At 39.1% G+C, this 20,831-nt stretch overlaps 1 long non-coding RNA gene across 3 annotated transcripts in view; it reads left to right on the top strand.

Moving 5' to 3' along the window:
* LOC134365263 (uncharacterized) overlaps positions 1 to 19,802 on the top strand; it is a 48,527-nt gene extending 28,725 nt beyond the window's left edge. For all 3 annotated transcript variants that reach the window (XR_010021979.1, XR_010021978.1, XR_010021977.1), the window contains exon 4: positions 19,387 to 19,802. This is a non-coding gene — a long non-coding RNA (uncharacterized LOC134365263). The remainder of the gene's footprint in view (positions 1 to 19,386) is intronic.
* The last annotated feature ends 1,029 nt before the right edge of the window (positions 19,803 to 20,831 follow it).

Raw genomic sequence — 20,831 nt, 5'->3', positions numbered from 1 at the left:
TTAATTAATTTATTTTGGTAGCTGGCCGATATGTGGATCTGAACCCTGGGTTTCCCTAAATTACCTGTGAGGAACTGTTTGTTCCTAAGTTCATGCCAAAACTTCTTTGGGTTGGCCCGACCAGATACCACCCATGGTCCACTTACGACACAGCCAACCTATATTCTAGAGCCTGCAGGTTGAGACAGGGAAGTGCTTACTTGGCTAGGAGCATCTGGTAGATGGGAAACAAGCGTGGAGCCAGAAAATGAGAGTAAAACTAGTAGCTGAAAATAAGAGTAAAACTAGTAGCTGAAAATGGGGAATAGGTCATAGGGTAGAAAAAGATAAATTACAATCACTATGTCATTAACCAATTGTATTTATAATCCACCCAGTGGGATATGATAGGCAATCAATATGGTATCTTGTGGTATCCTTCATTCAATGTTTATTGTTAGAGTTTTATTGATGGTGGAGAGGCTCACAGTAATTTTCAGTTTCAACATGGAGAGGATTTTATGCATTTGAGCAGGTTTTTTTTTTTTTTCAGTTGCATGGAGGTAGACAGAAGGTAATGTGTTCTGCAGTAAATATGAAATTGTTTTGATATTTTGAGATCAAGCTCCATCTGAATGAAAAGACTTCCCATAAAAAAAACTGCACCAATTTGAGGATGTAGCTTTTATTTTTCATCTGTCCATCCATGCAGCAAAGAAAGTCTTTTGAAGATCCTCTTATTTTCAAAGTATTCTGAGTATATAAACAAGAATGAATTGTGGCCCCTGGTTCTGAGAAGCCTAGGGTTGTGTGAGGGAGATAAGATTTGTATTCCATAATGTATTAGTACGTTTCTGTTGGTTCTAACAAAATACTTGGAACTGAGTAATTTATAAGAAAATAAAACTTATTGCTTACAGTTTCAGAGACTGAGAAGTCCAGTGTCCAGGGAACACATCTGGTGAGGGTTTTCTTTGGTGGTGGCTTTACAGCAATGCAAGATCTCACATGGCATAAAATGGTGGAGCAGAGGGAGAGACTCATGTGCTCTCCTTTTGACGCCCTCAGAAACACGCCCCTGACTACTATTATTAATCCATTCACTATGGCATGGTTCAACAATCTAAGCACCACTTCAAGGCTTTATCTTTCAATTATCTTTCTATCTTTTCATAACAGGATTTCCCACCCTGAACAGTTACAGTGGGGATTAGGCTTTAATGTATGGACTTCGGGGGACACAATTCAGTCAATCCACAGCATTCTGCCCCTGGCCCCTGAAGTTCATGTTCCTCTCACAGGTAAATACATTCATTCCATCCCCAAAGTCTTAACATGTTTCAACTCAAAAGTCCAAAGTTCAAAGTCCCGTCTGTGAAATCAAAATAAGTTATCTGCTTCTAAGATACAATGGTGGGACAAACATAGGATACGTGTTCTCATTCAAAAAGGGAGAAATAGGCCAGAAGAATGGGGTAACAGGTCCTGAGCAAGTCTGAAACCCAGTGGGGCAGGCATTAAATCTTACAGCTGGCAAATCATATACCTTGACCCCGTGTTTGGTGTCCTCTGAATGTTGGTGTAGGAGTTGAGTCCCCAACTCCTTGGGCAGCTTCACTCCTATGGCTTTCCTGGTCTCAGGCCACACTTCAGCTCTCCCGGGCTGGCATTCCGGATTGGTAGCCCCACAAATCTGGGGTCTCCACGGTGGTCCTGCTCTCACGGCTTCACTAGGCATGGAGCTGTCAGGGTTTTTCTGCTATAACTCTGACCCCAAGTTTTTGCTTGGCATTGCTCTAGTGAAGACTGTCTGCAGTTACTCTGCCCCTACGACAGATTACTTCCTGAGACTCCAGGCTTTTCCATACATCCTTTATTTTTTTAATTTATTTTATTTTTTTGACAGGAGACAGCTTTATTGTGAAACAGCAACAGAACATTTAGCCCATCTATTTACATGTATAAGAGTTGGGGTTTCCCATACACATCTGTACTGCCCTCCCTCAGTCTCAGGTGTATTTATCCCCTACACCAACAATCATTTCTTTCCTGAGTTTGCTACTGGCCACAAATTAGACACAACTCTTCAGGGTAACATCCCATCATGTAATTCTAAGCATCATCTCCTAATCACTCAGCCTCCCTTCCAAACATACTTTGAAATCAGCGTGGAGGCTCCCAAGACTCCACAGCTCTCTTATTCTGTGAGCCTGCAGACTTAACACCACGTGGACACTGCCAAGGCTTCCAGCTTGTATTTCCCAAAGCTGCAGGTCCAGCCACACCTGAGACCAATTTAGTCACAGCCAGAGCAGTCAAAGCACCTGGGGTTCTGGTGCTAGAAACAGTTTCCTGAGGTGGCCCCGGGCAGTGAGCCTGTGGAGCGAACCTCAGACCTATTTTGAGACCATTCTGTCTCCCTAGGCATCTGGGCCTGTGATGGAAGATGCAGCCTCCATGATCTCTGAAATGGCTTCAAGGTCTTTCCCCCTTCTCTTCATAATCCCTTTCTTCTGTACTAATCTCCTTAGCAAATGATCACTGGGCTGTGCTATTGCATTTTTCTCCTGAAATTGCTCTCTGCTTCTCTACCACATGGCCAGGCTGCAAAATTTCTAAATCTTTATGCTCTGCTTCCCTTTTAAATTCTGGCTTTATGTTATGCCTTTGCCGCTATAACTCAGTGTAGGCTGTTACAAGTAGCCATATAGCTTCCTTAATGCTTTGAGGCTTAGAAATTTCTTCTGCCAAATACTCTGGGTCAGAACATTTAAGTTTCACTTTACATAAATTGTTGGGGCATGAACAGAAGGCATCCAAGTTCCTTGCCAGTTCATAGCAAGGGTGATCTTTGCAACGTTTCCCCAAAAAACTCCTTAGTTACATCTGAGATCTCCTCAGTATGGCCTTTACTGGCTGTACTTCTATCAGCATTCTGCTCACCACTGTTTAACCAGTCCCTGTTTTTTTTGTCTTCTAAACTCCAAACTCCTACCAGCAGCGAGGCTTTTTCTAGCTTGCTCCTTCAAATACTTCCAGCCTCTCCTGAACATCCAGTTCCAAAGCAGCTTCCACATTTTCAAGTATTTGTTATAAGCAACACCTCACTTCTCTGGTACCAATTTTCTATATTAGTCCATTTCTGTTGCTTATAACAAAATACAAGTAACTGTGTAATTTATAAGAAAACGAAATTTATTGCTTACAGTTTCAGAGACTGGGAAGTCCAAAGTCCAGGGAACACATCCGGTAAGGGTTTTGTTTGGTGGTAGCTTTACAGCAATGCAGGGGTCTCACATGGCAGAAAATGATGGAGCAGAGAGAGAGACTCACGTGCTCTCCTTTTAAAGCCCTCAGAAGCACGCTCCTGACTGCCATTATTAATCCATTCACTATGGCATGGTTCAACAATCTAAGCACCTCTTCAAAGCTCCACCTTTCAATGACCATAATAGGATTTCCCACCCTTAACGGTTACAGTGGGGATTAAGCTTTAATGTATGGATTTTGGGGGATGCAGTTCAATCAATCCACAGCACATAAGTATAATACAATGTAAGAATTGACAGTTACCACAAGAAATGAAGAGATAAAGTACAATGAGAGATCAGAAGAAGAAGTGACTGTTAACTTGAAAGTTTAAGGAAAACTTTGTAGGACAGATGGCATGCGATCTGGCTTGAGAAGGGCATTTTGGACAAGGATAAACTAAGCAAACATACCTAGATAGGAAGGCACAGCACCTGTGTAATGGTACATTGTGCTTTACCAGCATGGTTAGAAGATGAGGTCATATTCCATTCATTAACAAAGTTCTGAATCTATATTTTATTCATCATGAAAATGCCTTTCTTCTCTTTTGGGGTTTCTTACTCCCTCCTATGATAACTTCAATAATACCTCTAAGGGCTTAGTTCCACTTAATATTGTTTCAGGAGGAGAGGTCCTAGTGGCCTATTGTAATTGCTGTTGACAGAAGAGAAGCATGTTAGACTCTTATGCATGCCCCCATCAAATGACTGTCCATTAGGGATTATGCAAGTTTCAAAAATATTTCTTACCAGTGTTATATTGATTATGATAGCTCCATGTCACTGCTGTTGTGAGTCTCCATGTCTGAGCTCGTTATTTATCCAGCTATATTATTTGCCCTCCCTTCAAAACACACAACCTACATACACCCACACACATACAGCCATTTTTCTCTAGGTACTAGATTGTGTCAGGGTGGTTGAATCAGGGACGATTTCTAGTCTCGGCCACTTGTGGTACCTGGGACCAGTTCATTCCCCATCCCTCCATCTATCATCATGGGAAGTGGAGGAGGAAGACTATGCTCTTCATACAAAATCTTGATCAATTTCCTGGATCCTCAACATTGTTATATTTTCTTCCCACAGGATTTATATTAAAGACGTAAAAGAACTCTATTTTAAACAATATGAGTGTTGTAAACTTCATTTAGCTGTGAAATAGTAACTGGTTTTGTACGTTCAACCATAAACAATGTTTAAACTGAAGAAAACATACAAAACAATTGTTTTTAGGCATTGACAACAGATAGTACAAGCCATAATCTTTTTTTTGTTTGTTTTGTTTTGTGGGTTTTTTTGGTGGCTAGCCAGTAAGGGGAGGGCCATAATCCTCTAAAGAAGGGAAATAAGTGAGAGGAGCTCCAAGTTTTCCTTGTTTCCTGCCTGCAGGCACTCTCTGGACTACAGTGGACAGAGCCCAAGTAGAGAGCAAAGGGCTTGTGAAGCAGCTGAGAAGGTTGGAACTTGTGGGATAGGGAACCCTGGAGGATACACTGCACTGGAGAAAGCAAAGAGGAGAGAAGGGCCAGAAATATTCATGGGGTAGTTCTCCTTGGCTGCTTGGCCAAGTTTGGAATATATGTACACAATGCAAGGATCTGCAAGGGAGGTCTAGCAAAAGGAAAAAAGTGAGGGCTGGCCCGTGGCTCACTCAGGAGAGTGCGGTGCTGATAACACCAAGGCCACGGGTTCGGATCCTATATAGGGATGGCTAATTAGCTCACTGGCTGAGTGTGGTGCTGATAACACCAAGCCAAGGGTTAAGATCCCCTTACCAGTCATCTTTAAAAAAGAAAAGGAAAAAAGTGAAAAAACTGAAAGGAGAAGTAGACACGTCCAAATTATAGGTGGAGATTTTAACCACTCTTTCAATATCTGATAGAACAAAAAGAGAGAAAAAATCATTGTGGATATGGAATATTTGTATAATGCTATCAGCCAACTCGACCTAATTGACATTTAGAGAACATTAACCCAACAACTGCAGAGTACGCATTCTCTTCAAGTGCAGGTGGACTATTCACCAAGATACACTGACTATATGCTGGGCCACAAGATGTCTCAAAATTGATATCATATAGAGTATATTCTCTGACCATAGCAGAATAAAATTGTAAATAAATAAAAATAAGGTATTTTTTTTTAAAAAGCCCCAATATTTTGTTATTAAACAACATAGTTCTAAATAACACATGAGTCAAAGAAGAAACTCCAAGAGAAATTTTGAAGTATTTCAAACTGAATGATAATGAAAACACAGCATATCAAAATTTGTGGCATGTAGCTAATGCAGTGCTTAGCAGGAAATTTATAGCCTAAAATGATTATAAGAGAAAAGCAATAAGGTTTAAAATCAATGATCTGAGTCTCTACCTGTATTAGCTCATTTTCTGTTGCTTATAACAGAATATCTGAAACTGGGTAATTTATAAAGAAATAGAATTTATTTTTTACGGTAAGGATGGGAAGTCCAAAGTTCAGGGACACATCTGGTGAGGGCCTTCCTCTGGGTGGGGACTCTACAGAGTCTCATGGCCACGAGGGCAATCAGCAATCACATTGCAAGAGACTGAGCAAGAGTGTGTTTCCACATGCTTTCTTCCTCTCCTGATAAAGCCCCCAGGCTACTCCTTGATAACCCATTATATCATTAACCCACTAATCCATGAATGATTAGTTCTCACCATCCAATCACCTATTAAAGGCCCTGACTTCAAATACCATGTTGGGGATTAAGTTCCAACATGAGCTTTGGAGAGGACAAACATTTAAACCATAGCACCACATTAAGAAGCTAGAAAAAAAAGAAGCAAATTAAAGAGTGAGGAGAAGGAAAGAATAAGAGCAGAAATGAGAAAGATAAATCACAGAAGTAATAGATTCAATTACTATAGCAAAAAGTTAATTCTTTGGAAAAAATAAAATTGAGAAAGACTGATAAAAAACAGAGAAGAGGCAAATTATAAATATCAGGAGCAAAAAGTCCTATAGGACAAAGGTTAATAAGGGATTATTATAATGAGCTTTATGTCAATAAACTTGACAACTAAAGAAAATGTACAAATTCTTGGAAAAATCTTTTTTTCCCATACTGATACAAAAAGAAACAGAAAATCTGTATGGGATTATAACTACTAAAAAATTGAATTTTTAATTTTATAAAACCTTCTCAAGAAGAAAACTCAGGTCCAGATGGTTTCACTGGTGAGTCCTATCAAAAACCTAAGGGAGAAATAATACCAATCTTACACAAGCTCTTTAAGAAAAAGGAAGAGGTTGCACTTTCCAGATTGTTTTATGAGGCCAGAAAAACCCTGATAACAAAAACCGTCAAGGGTATTACAAGAAAAGTTATCTATTGACCAATATCTCTCACAACAAGGACACAAAAACCTTACCTAAATATTAGGAAATTGAATCCAGATATATATGTAACATGATGATACATCATGACCAAGTAGAGTTTATCCAGGAATAACAGGTTGGTTGGTTTAGCATTCAAAAATCAATCAGTGTAATTTATCACATGAACAGGAAAAAGGGAAAAAAGCTAAATCTCAGTAGATGCAGGAAAAAGCATTTCAAAAAACTCAATGTCCATTTATGAAAAATTTGAGCAAACTACAAGAAGGGGACTTCCTCAGTCCGATAAAGAACATCTACAGAAAATTATAGATAACTTTATCTTTAATGACGAAAGACTGAACTCTTTCCCCCTACAATTGTGAACAAAACAAGGATGTCCACTCTATGCATCATTGTACTGAAGGTCCTAGTGCTGGAGTGAGCGGGACTGAAGCCATGTTGGGACCTAAAACCACCTGGGTTGTAGGAAAATTTAAAAGAAACAGTTTTTTTCTTAGCATGCACTTGCCTGAGTTCCCTCTTTTCCCATGGTTATTTGGTATTTTGATTCTTGGTTATGGGGCAAGATGACATTATTTACATAAGCATAAAGTTGTTTTCCAGCCGGCCTAGAGTTGCAGACTTGCCACAAGACACATACTATCCAGACCCTGAGAAACCAAGGAAGACATCAATAAAGCTGTGCTGATTCCACCCCTCCAGCAGGACCCTGAGTTAACAGCAAGGAAGGGAACAGAAGCCAGATGGACCCTTGGCAAGAATTTGCACCTGGCTCTTTACACAGTCCCCTCCATCCTGCTTTTCACTTCGCATGTTCCATTCCCTCAATCTCCTGTTTAAAGACCCCTCAGTAAATCTGAAATGGGGAGATGGTTTTAGTCTGGCTGCTCTCCTTCAGGTTTACTGGAGAGGTGGGTTAGCCTGACTTCCATTTTCACCAACATTTGACTTTTGAGTTGTTTATTTTTGTTTGGTGCTGTCAGCTGGACTTGGGTTCGATAATAAATTTTGACAAAACTAAGCCAGGAGCTGAATGCCCTGGGGTAACAGATTTCGACAAGCCAAGCCAGGGTTTTTGCATGGGGCAGGCAGCCAGACTTGGGCCTAGTACGACTAGCTAGTTTAATAAATCAAGAAAAGGAACAAAAGTTATAAAGATTGGAACAGAAGAAGTAAAAATGTCACAAATAACATGATTGTTTACATAGGAATTCCTAAGGAAGCTACAATAAAAGATACTAGAAATAATAAGTAAATTAGCAATGTTGCAGGACAAAAGGTAAATAATGAAAAATAAACTGTATTTCTATATTATAGCAAAGAACAATTGGAAGTTAAAATAAAAAATCAGTATGATTTGAAATAGCATCAAAACCCAGGAAATACTTAGGGATAAATTTAATGAAATAAGTGTAAGACCTATTGACTGAAAACTATAAAGCATTGCTAAGAGAAATTAGAGAAGACCTATTTAGGAGATGTATGCATGTTCAGAGATTGGCAGACTCAATATTTTAAAAATGTTAAGACCCTCCTCCCCCAGATTATCTATAGATTGAATGCAAACCCAGTCAAAATCCCAGCAGCTTTTACGTAGACAATGACCAGCTGATTCTCGAATTTATATAGAAACATAAAGCACCTAGAATAGCCAAAACAATCTGGAAAAAAAAAAAGGGCAAAGTCAGAGGACTTATATTTCCTGATTTTAAGGCTTACAGTATAACTCTAGTAATCAAGACAGTGTAATATTTATATAATGATAGCAATTAAACAGATTATCAAGTTTGGAACTGGACCCACGTACTTGTATATATGGTCAATTGATTTTCAAGGTTCAATGCAGGATAGTTTTAAAGGGTGATGGATCAACATGAAAATATATACCTATAAAAATATGAACCATGACCTTTACCACATGCCCTTTATAAAAATTAATTTGAAATGCATCATAGATATAAAAATAAGAGCTAAAACTATAAAATTTTCGGATGAATGTAAAGGAGAAATTTTTTGTGATGTTGAATCAGGCAAAGTTTTCTTAGGACACAAAAACATGAACCATAAAAGAAAAATCAACAAACTGGACTTTAACAAAATTAAAAACTTTTGCTCTTCCAAAGACACTTTAAGAAAATTAATGGCAAACCACACAGAGAAAATATTTAAAAATTCATATCTTATAAAGGACTCGTGTCTAGAATACATAAAGATCTCATATAATTCAATAGTAAGATAAGCAATGCAATTAAAAATGCGTAAGAGATTAGTATAGCCATTCACAAAAAAGTACTAAAAAACTGACAAATAAGCACATGAAAAGATGCTCATCTTCATTATTTGCTATGGAAATGCAAATTAAAACCACACTAAGGCAACATTAGAATGAGAAAATTAAATGAGTGACAATACTAATTTTTGGCACAGATATAAAGCAATTACTACGCTGAATAGTAGTTAGGTTTTTTAAAATTAAGTTAAAATATACTTACCATACATTCTGGCAATCTCACTACTAGATATTTACCCAAGAGAAATAAGAACATTTATGCACTCAAAAACTTGTACTCAGATGTTCGTAGCAGCTTTGTTCACAATAGCACAAAACTAGAAATAAACCAAATGTTCTCCAGTTGGTGAATGGCTAAACCGTGATATATATTTTAAAAAATCACGAAATATTATGATAGACAATTCCATTTCATACAATACTACTCATCAATAAGATGGAAAGAAGTGCTGATACAAAGACGTTGATGAATCTCAAAAGCTGCTAAGTGAAGGAAGAGTTTCATTTATTTGAATTTCTATAGGGTTTGCTGTTTAGTTCAGTTGGTTAGAGCATGGTGTTGGAACACCAAAGTCAAGGATTCAGATCCCCATACTGTCCAGCCAACAAAAGGAAAAAGTTCTATAAAAGGCAAAACTATTGTGATAGAAAGCAGATCAGAGGTGGCCCTGGGGTCAGGGGGAGGAATGACTGCATGATGGAACTTTGGGGGGTGATTGAATATTCTATATCTTGATTTTGGTCATGATCACAGGACTGTACATATTTGTAAAAACTTACAAACTATATACTTATAATGGGTGAATTTTACTGTATGTAAATTATATCTCAGTAAAAACTATTTTTTTTGTGGGAGGGGGCAGCTGGCAGGTACAGGGATCTGAAAGTAAAACTAATTTTTAGGAAAAAGATATTGCCCTTATGAGGAGTAACTTCATTTACTTGTTAAACCAAATAAAGCAATTTATAGCTTTTTGAAAGTAAGAAAGAAAGAGACAGAGAGAGAAAGGAAAAAAGGAAAGAAACAAGTGAATGAATATAGAAATCCTCAATTTGTGTTTAATACTATTCAGAGTAAAACTCTATAAGACTAACTAGAAAGAAACTTATGAAGAGGCTGCTTGAAGATAGGCACCTGGGAATTGCTCAGCTAGGATTAGCCACACATAAGCTTGTGCTCCATGAATTTTCAATAGAGGGTTACTTATTAACACCTGGCAGTCCAGGTAAGGCTGCCTTGCTCTTGCAGAGCATGTGTTGGTTAAATTAAGATATCAGAAGAGTGACGCTGGGTATCAACACCCCATACGTGGAATAGCTCCAAGTGAGCATACTTCTAAGTGGAAACATAGGCTGTATCCAGTCCTGGGCTGGTCCTGGAGAGGTCCCCAAGGGCTGAATGCACAGGCCCAGATTCAGCTCCACTAAAGATCTGATCAGGAAAGAAGACAGCTTGCGATGAAAACCAATCTCTTGGTAAAGGCTGAATGTTACCACTTCAGATTTTCCAGTACAAGATAGCTATACCATATGTTGTTTATACCCCTTGGGAGATGCCCTTTAAATTATATCTTAATGTATGAAAGAACCCTTACAATCGGGGGAGAGCAAGAAGGGCAGTTGTTGCCTAAAAGGCTCCAAATAAAACAACCAATGAGCTAAAAGCATGAGCCAGCAATTAAAGAGGACACATGCGATTTGGTTTCTTCAACCAGCTTGACGCAAACAATTCCCAGGAGAAATCTCAGATCTCAGAGCCAAGCTCAGTTGTTTGCCATGTCCAATGTAAATATGCTGATGCCAACTTCAAGATAAGGTAAAAAGCGAAACAAATGGTAAATCAAGAAGTTTTGTTTTCTCTGTTCCTAGAGGCAACTTGGTACAGAAAGATAGTTTTGTGGCCTGAATAAGTCACTTAACTACTCTGGGTTGGACTCTCTCCCTACCTCCTCTCTCCCCTAATCATTCTCTGTAATTAAAGATAATAAAAATAACTGCCTGGATGAGCTATTGTGAGGTTTAAAGAGAAAGCATGCAGGGCACCTAGCACAATGCTGGCTCCAACTAGCTCAGTGAATAGTAAATATTATATATAACAGGATGTTGAAAATCATATGTTGAATATTAAATAATAAATATTATACATAAAGGATGTGTGAATGTTTTCTACAGACTTCTGCAGAGGGAAGCTGTTAACATTACAGGATTAATTCCCAGAGGGTTAAGAAAGAGTATGCGTAATGGAGATGCACTTGCCTTTACCAGGGGAAGCAGAGGTGAGAGATCCCCTGTGAGGGGGTGTGCTGGTTATTCTGTCTGTCCCCCTAGATCCATTATGCTACCTGTGACAACTATTACTCAAGCTCCCTTGCTGGCTAGCTACCACTTGGGTTTGACCAACGTGAGGCACTGACAGGAACTCACTGAGCAAGAGTGGGGAGTTCTGGGTATTTCCTCCCTGCTGCCTCCCTGCACTGGCATTGTGTCTTTGGCAGTGTCTGCATCCTTCCAGGACTATAGTATGGCCAGGCAGCTCCTCCTGCACAATCTCAGCCTTCATTGGGCTCTAGTATTACCATTTACTTCCCTCACCCTGTTATGCCTGGCGTGGTCATGACTTTCCACTGTTATGTATCTGTATGTGACACCATCCTTTCTGTATTCCGTTAACCCTGCGCATACTTCTATAAGCAGGATTCTCATTAGAGTCTCTTTGTTGGAATCATCTGGGGCAAATGGTGTTTTCTGCTAGGACCCTGCCTGATCAAGGGTCTCCAAAGAACTCACAAATGCACCCATTAGAGAAAGACACAGCTTCAATTATCAAGCGCTTCCACAGAGTGCCAACTACTTAAACACAGCAGTGTGAGTAATAATTTTCCTGCTCCTTAGTAATTTTCCTGAAAACATTAGAAACATAGCTAGCAAAATGGAAGTGGAATAGTAAAAGCCCAAAGTGGGAGAAAAAGAGAGGCTGATAGCATTTGGCAATAAGCCAGAGCTGGGAGAATGGGAGGAGAGGCCCCAGCTTAACATGAAGTTCAAAGCTTTAACTATTACATGAGGCTGATACATTAAAAATTGACCAGAGGACCTTGCATTACCTAAGGATAATTAGAAAAGCCATAGGGCCTGCTTCAATGTTTACCCAGGGGAAAGAGGAAGAATAGGACCTGATGAATACATTAAAAAGGAGCAAATAAATTTGCTTTATTATACACCAGGGGCACGCTATTTGATAAATGCTTACATAGTTCCAGTGGTATGAGTAACAGTTACAGCTCCAGAAAGACTTATTTGCACAGCATAGATCATGGAGGTGGGTCTCAACTGGGATATTGGCTGCATGACTACTTAGCTCCAGCCTTGTTACCAAGTCATTAACCTTGTCATATTGGCATGGCAATGAACCTGTTCATTTCCTTACCTTTTATGATCAGAGGACATTTGCTTCCCATTTCTTTGCCTTAGCATAACCTTTTACAAAGTCCAGACTGACCTGCGAATGTATAATATTTTTATTCTTATATGGCACTACAAATCCTTTCTTTAGGTATTTTAACAAAAATACTTCAAGTTTTGGTTCACTTTACTGATTTAAGAATCTCACACTCTGTCTCCTTACCATAACTTTGCCTATCTGTGATATAATTCTTTCTTTCTTTATATTATAATCTAGCTCTCAGAGGGCCGTCTTTTTTCCTTTATCACCAACTTCTTAGGGAATCCTCCTTTTTGGCCATGTGTACCTCCTATGGCTACCAGATGAGAATGCAGGGTTTCTAAGACTTAAGGGTCTTGGAGAGGGCAAAGTTTCCTCTTAATTTCAGGCTTCCAAATAGAGGGACAGTTAGCTATCTCTCCATAGGCATTTCTCTAATTTTTTCTGTCCTCCGGACCTCATATCAAAGGTCATTGCTTTTTAGTGGTCACATCATGGACTTGAATAGTTCCACCTCTAAACCAAAAAACTCAAAATACTCACACTCTGACCACGAACTCCCATCCTTAAAGCTGTCACTCCTTTACTTTTACAACTCCTAACCCTCAATCTCAAAGGAACTTTGAAATACTTTGATCACTCTGTCTACCCCCTACTGGGCACATTTCCTTCCTTATCTAATCTACAGCTCAATGGACTATCACTTCAACCACCCTCTCACTGGCAGCTCAAGGTTCATGTCCTATTGTTCTTCTGTACCTGCCCTACACATCCAAGGGACCAAACCAGTATTGGCCTTTCTTGCTTGCATGTGGGCAGCAGAGTATTGCTGAAGGAAAAACAATCATTAAGCAGATTGGAACCACTTCAAATTTATTATCTTCAATTTTAACTGTACTCATCTTTCAATAATTCCTTTACCTGATAATGGTCAGCTCCTCTCCTATTTAGCAGTTAGGAAATTTCATAATTTCTCATCAAGGCCTATTGCTTTACCTCCCATGGATTTGTCACCCCTCTTTCCCCTGGGTGACGGAGCCACCAAAGATTACTCAAAGCCCATCTCTTCTGAGCAATGAGAAGTCCTGGAAAGGGGTTAATCTCCCAGAACCCTCAAGATAGAGGCATTCCTTCCATTTGAGAAATTAACCATGAATTGGGGTTCTCTTCCCGCATTTATTCTCCAGACCAGGAAGTTACAGGAAGAGAACATAGGTGGGTTTTTTGCTAAGTATAGTTTAACAAGTTTAACAATAGAAGCTGGTAACATTCAGTAAGACAAGCAAGGTGACATTCCATAATGCAATTTGCAACAAAAGCTTGATTTTAGCAAACATTCTCTTCTTACAGCAATTTCCCAGTATCTTTACACATCAATCAGTAACCTGTCTGTCTTTGAGCCAGCAACCTTGCTGTATTACAATTCTTTATCTTACACCAGAGACTATAGCCTGGGGAAAATTTCCTGTCCTTTGCAAGGTCAATATTTGAAACTGCAAGGCTTTGGAAATCCAGGCCCTGTGAAGTACATTTTTTTTATGCATACTCCGCAAAGGCCTTTAGCTCACCCTACACCTCTGCCTCCCTTAGTTGATGATCTTGCTTATTTAATTCATGGACAAAATAGAGGCCATTGATGGAAATTCATTCACCAGCCCCATATCCCAGGTTAAAAATTTATACACAGCCACATACATCCTAACTTCTTTGCTCTTCCCGCAGAGGAGCAGCTCTCTCTCCCCTTAGCATTTGAAGACTGATCCTTTCACCTGGCTCTAATTAGGTTTGTGGCTTTTAAAAACCATCCCTTTTTTTTCTAACCATGGCAAACTTTCCCTTGTACCTCCTTCTTCTCACTTAAAAACATGCTCAGATCTCTTTTATCTTAAGAAAATAAAACCAAAGCCCTTCCCTAATTCTGCATTTTCCCCACATATGAACCCCTCTAACCCTGTGTTCACAGTTAAGCACTTTAGTACTCGTTACTGTTGGGTCTTCATCTTCCATTCATTCTCCAATTTACTACCATCTACCTCCTGCTCCCAGATTTTCACTGAAACTGTTCAGGAAAATGTTATCAGTGTACTTCTAGTTAGAAAATTCAAAGGACTCTTTCTTATTTGATCTCAATACAGAAGTTACCACTGTTGGTGGCATTTTCATTAGTGGGCTTTTATTATCCTTTTGGCTGCGCAGCATAGAATCATCTTCTTATGCTCAATGATTTCTCCAGAATCTTGGGGGAAGTAAACACTACATCTCACTATGGAAGCTAAAAAGAGGCATTGCCAGCCTCTCTTGCAGCTGGGGCACTGCCTCTGACCTAGGCTTGGTCATTGAGAAGCATCTGCCCCAGACACTGAATCCATAGCTAGTGATGCAAAGAATCAGGGACAGCAGACTTCTCTCTGCTAGCAAGAACGTGGCAGCAACATTCAGTTGCTTCAAGAAGGGCAAGTAGTCCAGTATTCTGAGGCTGCAACTGTGTTGTACTCATGCAACCAATTCTGTGGTGTGATTTGTGGCTGTGATTTGATTGCATAGCCTCTAGGCCTTCCAGGTGATTCCATAAGCTACCCCTAACCTTTAATTCTTTCTCTGTTATGTCTAAATCAACTAGAGTTGTTTGCAATTAAAAACTGACTTTTTGTTTTACAACTTCATTTTTGAAATATCTCCCTTGGTTGATGAATTCTCGACTCTTATTTCCTTCTTCCTCCAATAGGCAACCATTGTAATCTATTAATATGTATCTTTGAACTCGAATGTGTTCTTATAAAATATGTGTATGTTTTAAAATTCTCATAAATAGTATTTTTGCCAGGGACCACGTTCTTTTTTGTCTTTTAAAAAACTAATCCGTAAACTTAAACAATCTGTGTTGTTTTATATCAAGCATGTTGCATTTAACTGCTGAATAGAGATATTTCTACCTCAGGTCTAGGATTTAAAACTCCCTTCTACCATGTAAACATTGCAATGAACGTCCTTGTACACATGGCCTCATGCTCATGTGTGTGAGAATGTGGTATATTTACCAGGAGTGAAATTGCTGGGTATACGGAATACATTTATTAAATTTGATTACATGCTGTCATATTACCCACCACCCCCGATGGTTGCAGGAGGCACCTACCAACAGTGTTCTCATGTCCCACATCCTTGCGAATACTTATTATTCATCATTTTAATTCTTAATGACCTGATGGAAATGGTAATATTTTTTTTTACAGCTGCCATAGAGAACTAATACAAACCACTTGGTGATATTTTTTACACTCCTACATCTGTGAAACCACCATCTGGAACACTGGGGTTGGAGGCAGGTGCCCCGTGGAGTTGGCCAGAGACAGATTTTTCTGACAGCAGAGGCCTCAACAGCAGACATTTCTGAGGGGAGCCAGAACAGACCAAAGATAATAATAAATACCACCAGGGTTCCTACAGACAACTAGAAGACTTAGCGAGGAGATGGATGACATTGTGAATGTGACCTCTGTTTGATTCAATTCCAGGTTGGGGTGGGCTGAGGAACATGTAATTACTTTCTGTCTGCCCACTAGATGGACACTCCTTGAGCCTAAGGATGGTATTTAATACATGGTTATATTTCCAGTTCCTAGAACATTTCCTGGCCTAGGGTAAATACTCAATAAATGTTTGTTGAACAAGGAGTTCTCTTGACTTATTCTTTTCTATATATAAAATGAGCTTTCATTTGCTGTTGAAATCATATTTATTTTGTCTTTTACCTGAAAGTCCCAGCTAGCACTTAATTCTAAACTCCACTTCCAGCCTTGGCTAAGAAATGTTTAACACTACATCTGTTTCAATACAGCCTCCACAACTTGGTCCCAATCTTCTCCATCCTGGGCTTACAGCACTTTATCATGTGCTCCAGCAATATTTGGGCCTTAGGACACGTCCTTGAATTTCAAGAGCCCTGGACTTTGTTCCTACATGCCTTTCCTTGGATGACACCCCCTCTACCCCAGTTAGCCCTGGGAGTGCCTACTCACCCTTTGAGACTCAGATCAAATATCACCTCTACAAGAAGTCTTCAGTCTCCCAAGAAGAATTAGACACCTCCTGTTCTGTTTCCTCAGCACTTTATTCTCACTCTAATAGCTCTTTCCTTCAGATGTTGTAATTTCTCTCTTCATGTGTTTCTTCTTCATTAAAGGGAGGCCGTCTCATCAATGGTTGTTTCTTTTTTGGTGGCTGGCTAGTCTAGGGACCAAATCCTGGACCTTGGTGTTGTCAGTACCGTGCTCTAACCAACTGAATAGCTGGCCAGCAACCCATCCCCCATCCCCTTAACACTATTACAATGGGGGTCAAGTTTCTAATACATGAACTTTTGGGGGACACATTTAACCCACAGAAATTCATACCTTCACAGCAACACATAGACTAGCCTTTGATCAAACAACTGGGCACCATAGCCTAGCCAAGTTGACACGTAAATTAATCACCACAATGCTTAATAACTGTTTGTTGTATAAATAAATAGATGTCTAATAAGTGTTCCAGAAGTTCAGAGAAAAGAGCAATGAGCTTTGGCATAGATTTCCAAACTTACAATGTTCTCATCAAGTAATATAATAATCATATTTTGTTCACTGATCAGAACCCCCAAAAGTACAGAAAGAGAAAATACATACAGTTGTGAATCAGAAAAATCTACATATATGCACAGGCCCATGCAGTATATCCATCCAATGGGGGAAATATGGCATTAATAAACTTTGATCAAAATTATTTATTTTACCATTAATTGCTGTGGCATCAACAAAAACACTTTAGGAGGTGAACAGGAATACTTTGAGGTGGTTCTTTATACAGATTGAAAATGGTTAATTCAAGAGTGTCTTCTCCAAGTTTTGACTAAGCTATGAAGTCAGTGGGGCACAGGAAGGAGAGGAATTGTGGGCCAGTAGTTAAAGGGTTAAAGTGGTGAGAACAGGCACTAATGGTACAGAGCCTCTTTTTTACTAATGGTGTTTCCCAGGCTGGACCCTTTCTTTTAAGAGGCTCAAGAGGTAATAGTGGAAAGATCGGGCTTTTTCAGGAGACTCTTTATCTGTAAAATGGGCATACTAATGACAAATATTGAGCCATATGAAATTACAGATATTCAACCATTTTTGGTTTACAGAAATGGCAGTTTCATGTGATTCGGGCAAACAGGTTAAATATTAAGTGGTGAAGTACATGAGATATAGTTATATTGCTGGCTATCAACAGTTTTATCTTTATCACATGTTTAGGCTTGGGCTAGAGGCTGAGATGGACTCTGGCTTGGAGAAGCCAGCGGTTGCCCTCAGGCTTTTAACTCAGCCCCTGGAGCACGCAGACAGGTGACAGCAGGTTAGCTCCAGTTTCAGGCTACTGTCAGGGGAGCTGCCTCTTTAGCAAGACCTTGGGTGTTTTTTCTCAGCAAATATCCTAGTTCAGTATTCTGTATAAAAAGAATCCCAGTGTTGAAAAGACCAGGAGACCATAGATAAATAAAACTGAGAACTGGTTAATAAAAAAGTCCTTATTTGTTCAATAGCTCTCTCTCATCTGAAGTTGCCGAAGGAGAAGCTAGATGGACTGATTTTCCTACTATTTTACCCTATCTGCACACAAAAGTGGAGAAATTAAAGGGATGAAAGTTATCAAAAGTCAGACAGAAGGAGGAAAAAGTGAAAAGCAAAAGAGTGGGAGAATCTTTAAACTGTTTAATCACCTCCACAACTATTCACATCAAAATTAAATTCTACTAATTTAATAAATGCATAAACATCTCATTTAAATCTCAGAGCACCTCTATTGGTGTTATCCTGCTTTTATAGAGGAGAAAACTGATGGCAAGAGAGATTAGACAACTTTTCTAAAATGATCCCAAATAAAGCCAAATGCTTCCTGTCACTTGTTAAGAATGCTTGTAGTGTATAGACAGCTGGGTTTCGGCACATTTATTTCTGTTTTCTTGATTTCAAAAACTCACTTCGAATAAAAAATGACTGCCGGGGCAGTCTTACAAAAAGCACATTCTGTTTCATGTTGTCATACGTTCAGCTTCTCCAGGATATCATATAAGAGCTACTTTTCAGATTGACTTTCTTAGTGTAGTTGTGGACTGTTTTTTCTGGTCTTAGAATTTTTATTTTTAATCGTATAGTTTGGATTATTTTAGATTATGTTTACATTCTCTAAAAATCTCATTTAACAAGAATGCAAATTGAGGGGGAAAACTTTTCTGCACTAAGGAGGTTAGAGTATAATAATCATGTTAGTGGTAGTAATAAATGCAAGCTGCTTGTACATTAATTTTTCCATCTAGGAAGGAAAGAATAGAAATGTCCAATTATTTGAACTGGGTTTTCATAAAGACAAATCTGAAAGGAAAACGAACTTTCCACTTTTTGTCTTTTTCGTGACCGCCACTCAGCCAGTGAAGTGCACGGGCCATTCCTATATGGGATCCGAACCCGATGGGAGAGCGTCGCCATGCTCCCAGCGCCGCACTCTCCCAAGTGCGCCACGGGCTCAGCCCGAACTTTCCACTTTTTAAGAACATCTTTTTCTATTTTTAGCACTTATGACTGTCATTATGGAAGCTTTGGAAATTACAGAAAAGAATAAAGAAGTAACGATTCAAAATCCCATATCTGTGAAAGTGCCACTGTAAACCTTATTGTGTATGTTTCTCTCCAGCCTGGAGAAGAGTTTTTTTTCTTTTTCTTCATCTCAAAAGAATGCAGCTGGAAAGTAATGTGATCAGTGAAGTGTCTGCCCAAAATTCAAAGGAGAAAGGAAACCTGGTTGGGAAACCTTTTAATTCTTTCCATCCTGCTCTGGTATAATCATTTCTTAGTAACGGAGGACAGTGTGACCTTTGAGGTTGCTCCAAAATGCTTTCGGCCCAACCTTTCCACCAGATTCTTCACAGTAATTAGCAATTCTAGCCTGATGTTGACTTTGATTTTTTTTCTTTATCTTGTTAGCACTAGCCACCATTTATTGAGGATAACCGTGCCTGGCGCCAGGCCCTGGCTGTCTGGTGGAGTCCACGCAGCAATCTGAGGAGGGGGATGCCCTACAGTACAGCTAAGAGAGAGCCCGCTCCAGAGACGGAGTCGGGATTTGTACCGAGCAGCGAGTCCGGCGCCCGCGCGGTCAACGACAGGGACCGGGAAGCGACAAGAACGGAGCTGGGGCCGGGAGCCCGCCCGCCGCCGAGTCCGCGCCTCCGCGCAGCCGCTCAGATTTGATCTTTTTACAGCCAGGCATTCTCCTGAATATTATAGTAGAAGCGCTGCGATTTGAATTTAAGGAGGTTATCTGGATAATATTTTGATTTAAGCGTAACCGATTTCCATGAATGCTTCTACTAGTATTTTGGGAATGGGAAAAGTGAATAAAGGATGACTTTACTTACGGGGGCTGGGGGGTTAGCTCAGTTGGTTAGAGCACAGTGTTATAATACTAAGGACAAGGAAAAAGAGAAAAGAAATAAAGGAGGTGTTTCGGGGGGGGGGGAAGGAAGAAAGAAATTGCTCTGAAAAGGAAGACCCAAAAGCAAAAATATTAAAAGAAGGAGATGGTGAGAAAAAGGTCATGGCCAGAAAGTGGGAATAAATAAATGTGAGCTGGGGTTTATTCTAGAAATTTAAGCAATTTCATCATGAGTAGATTCGAGGAGAAAAATTACAAAATTATCTCCATAGATGCTGAAAATGCATTTGCTCAAATTTGACAACCATGCTTATAAAAATACTGAATAAAATAGATGCAGATAGATATTTCCTTAACAAGGTAAAACAGATTGATCTCAGCTCCAAACCTAACATCATGCTTAATGGCAGAACTTAGAAACATCTACAATAAGGTCAGCAATAAAATAAAAGATGTCTGTTGTCACATAAAATAAATAAACAAATAATATTTAACAGGGTGCCAGAGGTTTTAGCCAATGCAATTAGACAAGAGAAAGAAATTAGAGGTGTGAAAATTGGAAAGGAGAAAGTAAAACTATCACTACTTGCAGATCTTATACTTGTAAACTTGGGAAACGGAAGATAATCAAATGAGAAAATATATTATCCAATAAAATAAATTAGGTACAGCTTAATAGCTTTACATATATGTACGAATAATGATTAGACAAAAGGTAGCAAAGCCCCATTTGCAAAGCAACATCAACAACAAAAATAAAACATCCAAGAATAAACTAAACAAAAAATGTGCAAGACCCATATGAAGAAAATTTTTAAAAAATTTAAAAGATATAAAAGAAGACTTAAACAAATAGCAGAACATATAGTGCTCTTGGATGGAAAGATTCAGCATCATCAATATCTTAATTCTCCCTAAGGTAGTTAATAAATTTATTTCAGTCTGAATAAAAATTACAATAACTTAATTTTGTTGAAAATGTTTTAATTTTGAA

The sequence above is a fragment of the Cynocephalus volans genome, chromosome 16, assembly GCF_027409185.1.
Source record: "Cynocephalus volans isolate mCynVol1 chromosome 16, mCynVol1.pri, whole genome shotgun sequence".
NCBI lineage: Eukaryota > Metazoa > Chordata > Mammalia > Dermoptera > Cynocephalidae > Cynocephalus > Cynocephalus volans.
This window is presented reverse-complemented; position numbering and strand designations above follow the sequence as displayed.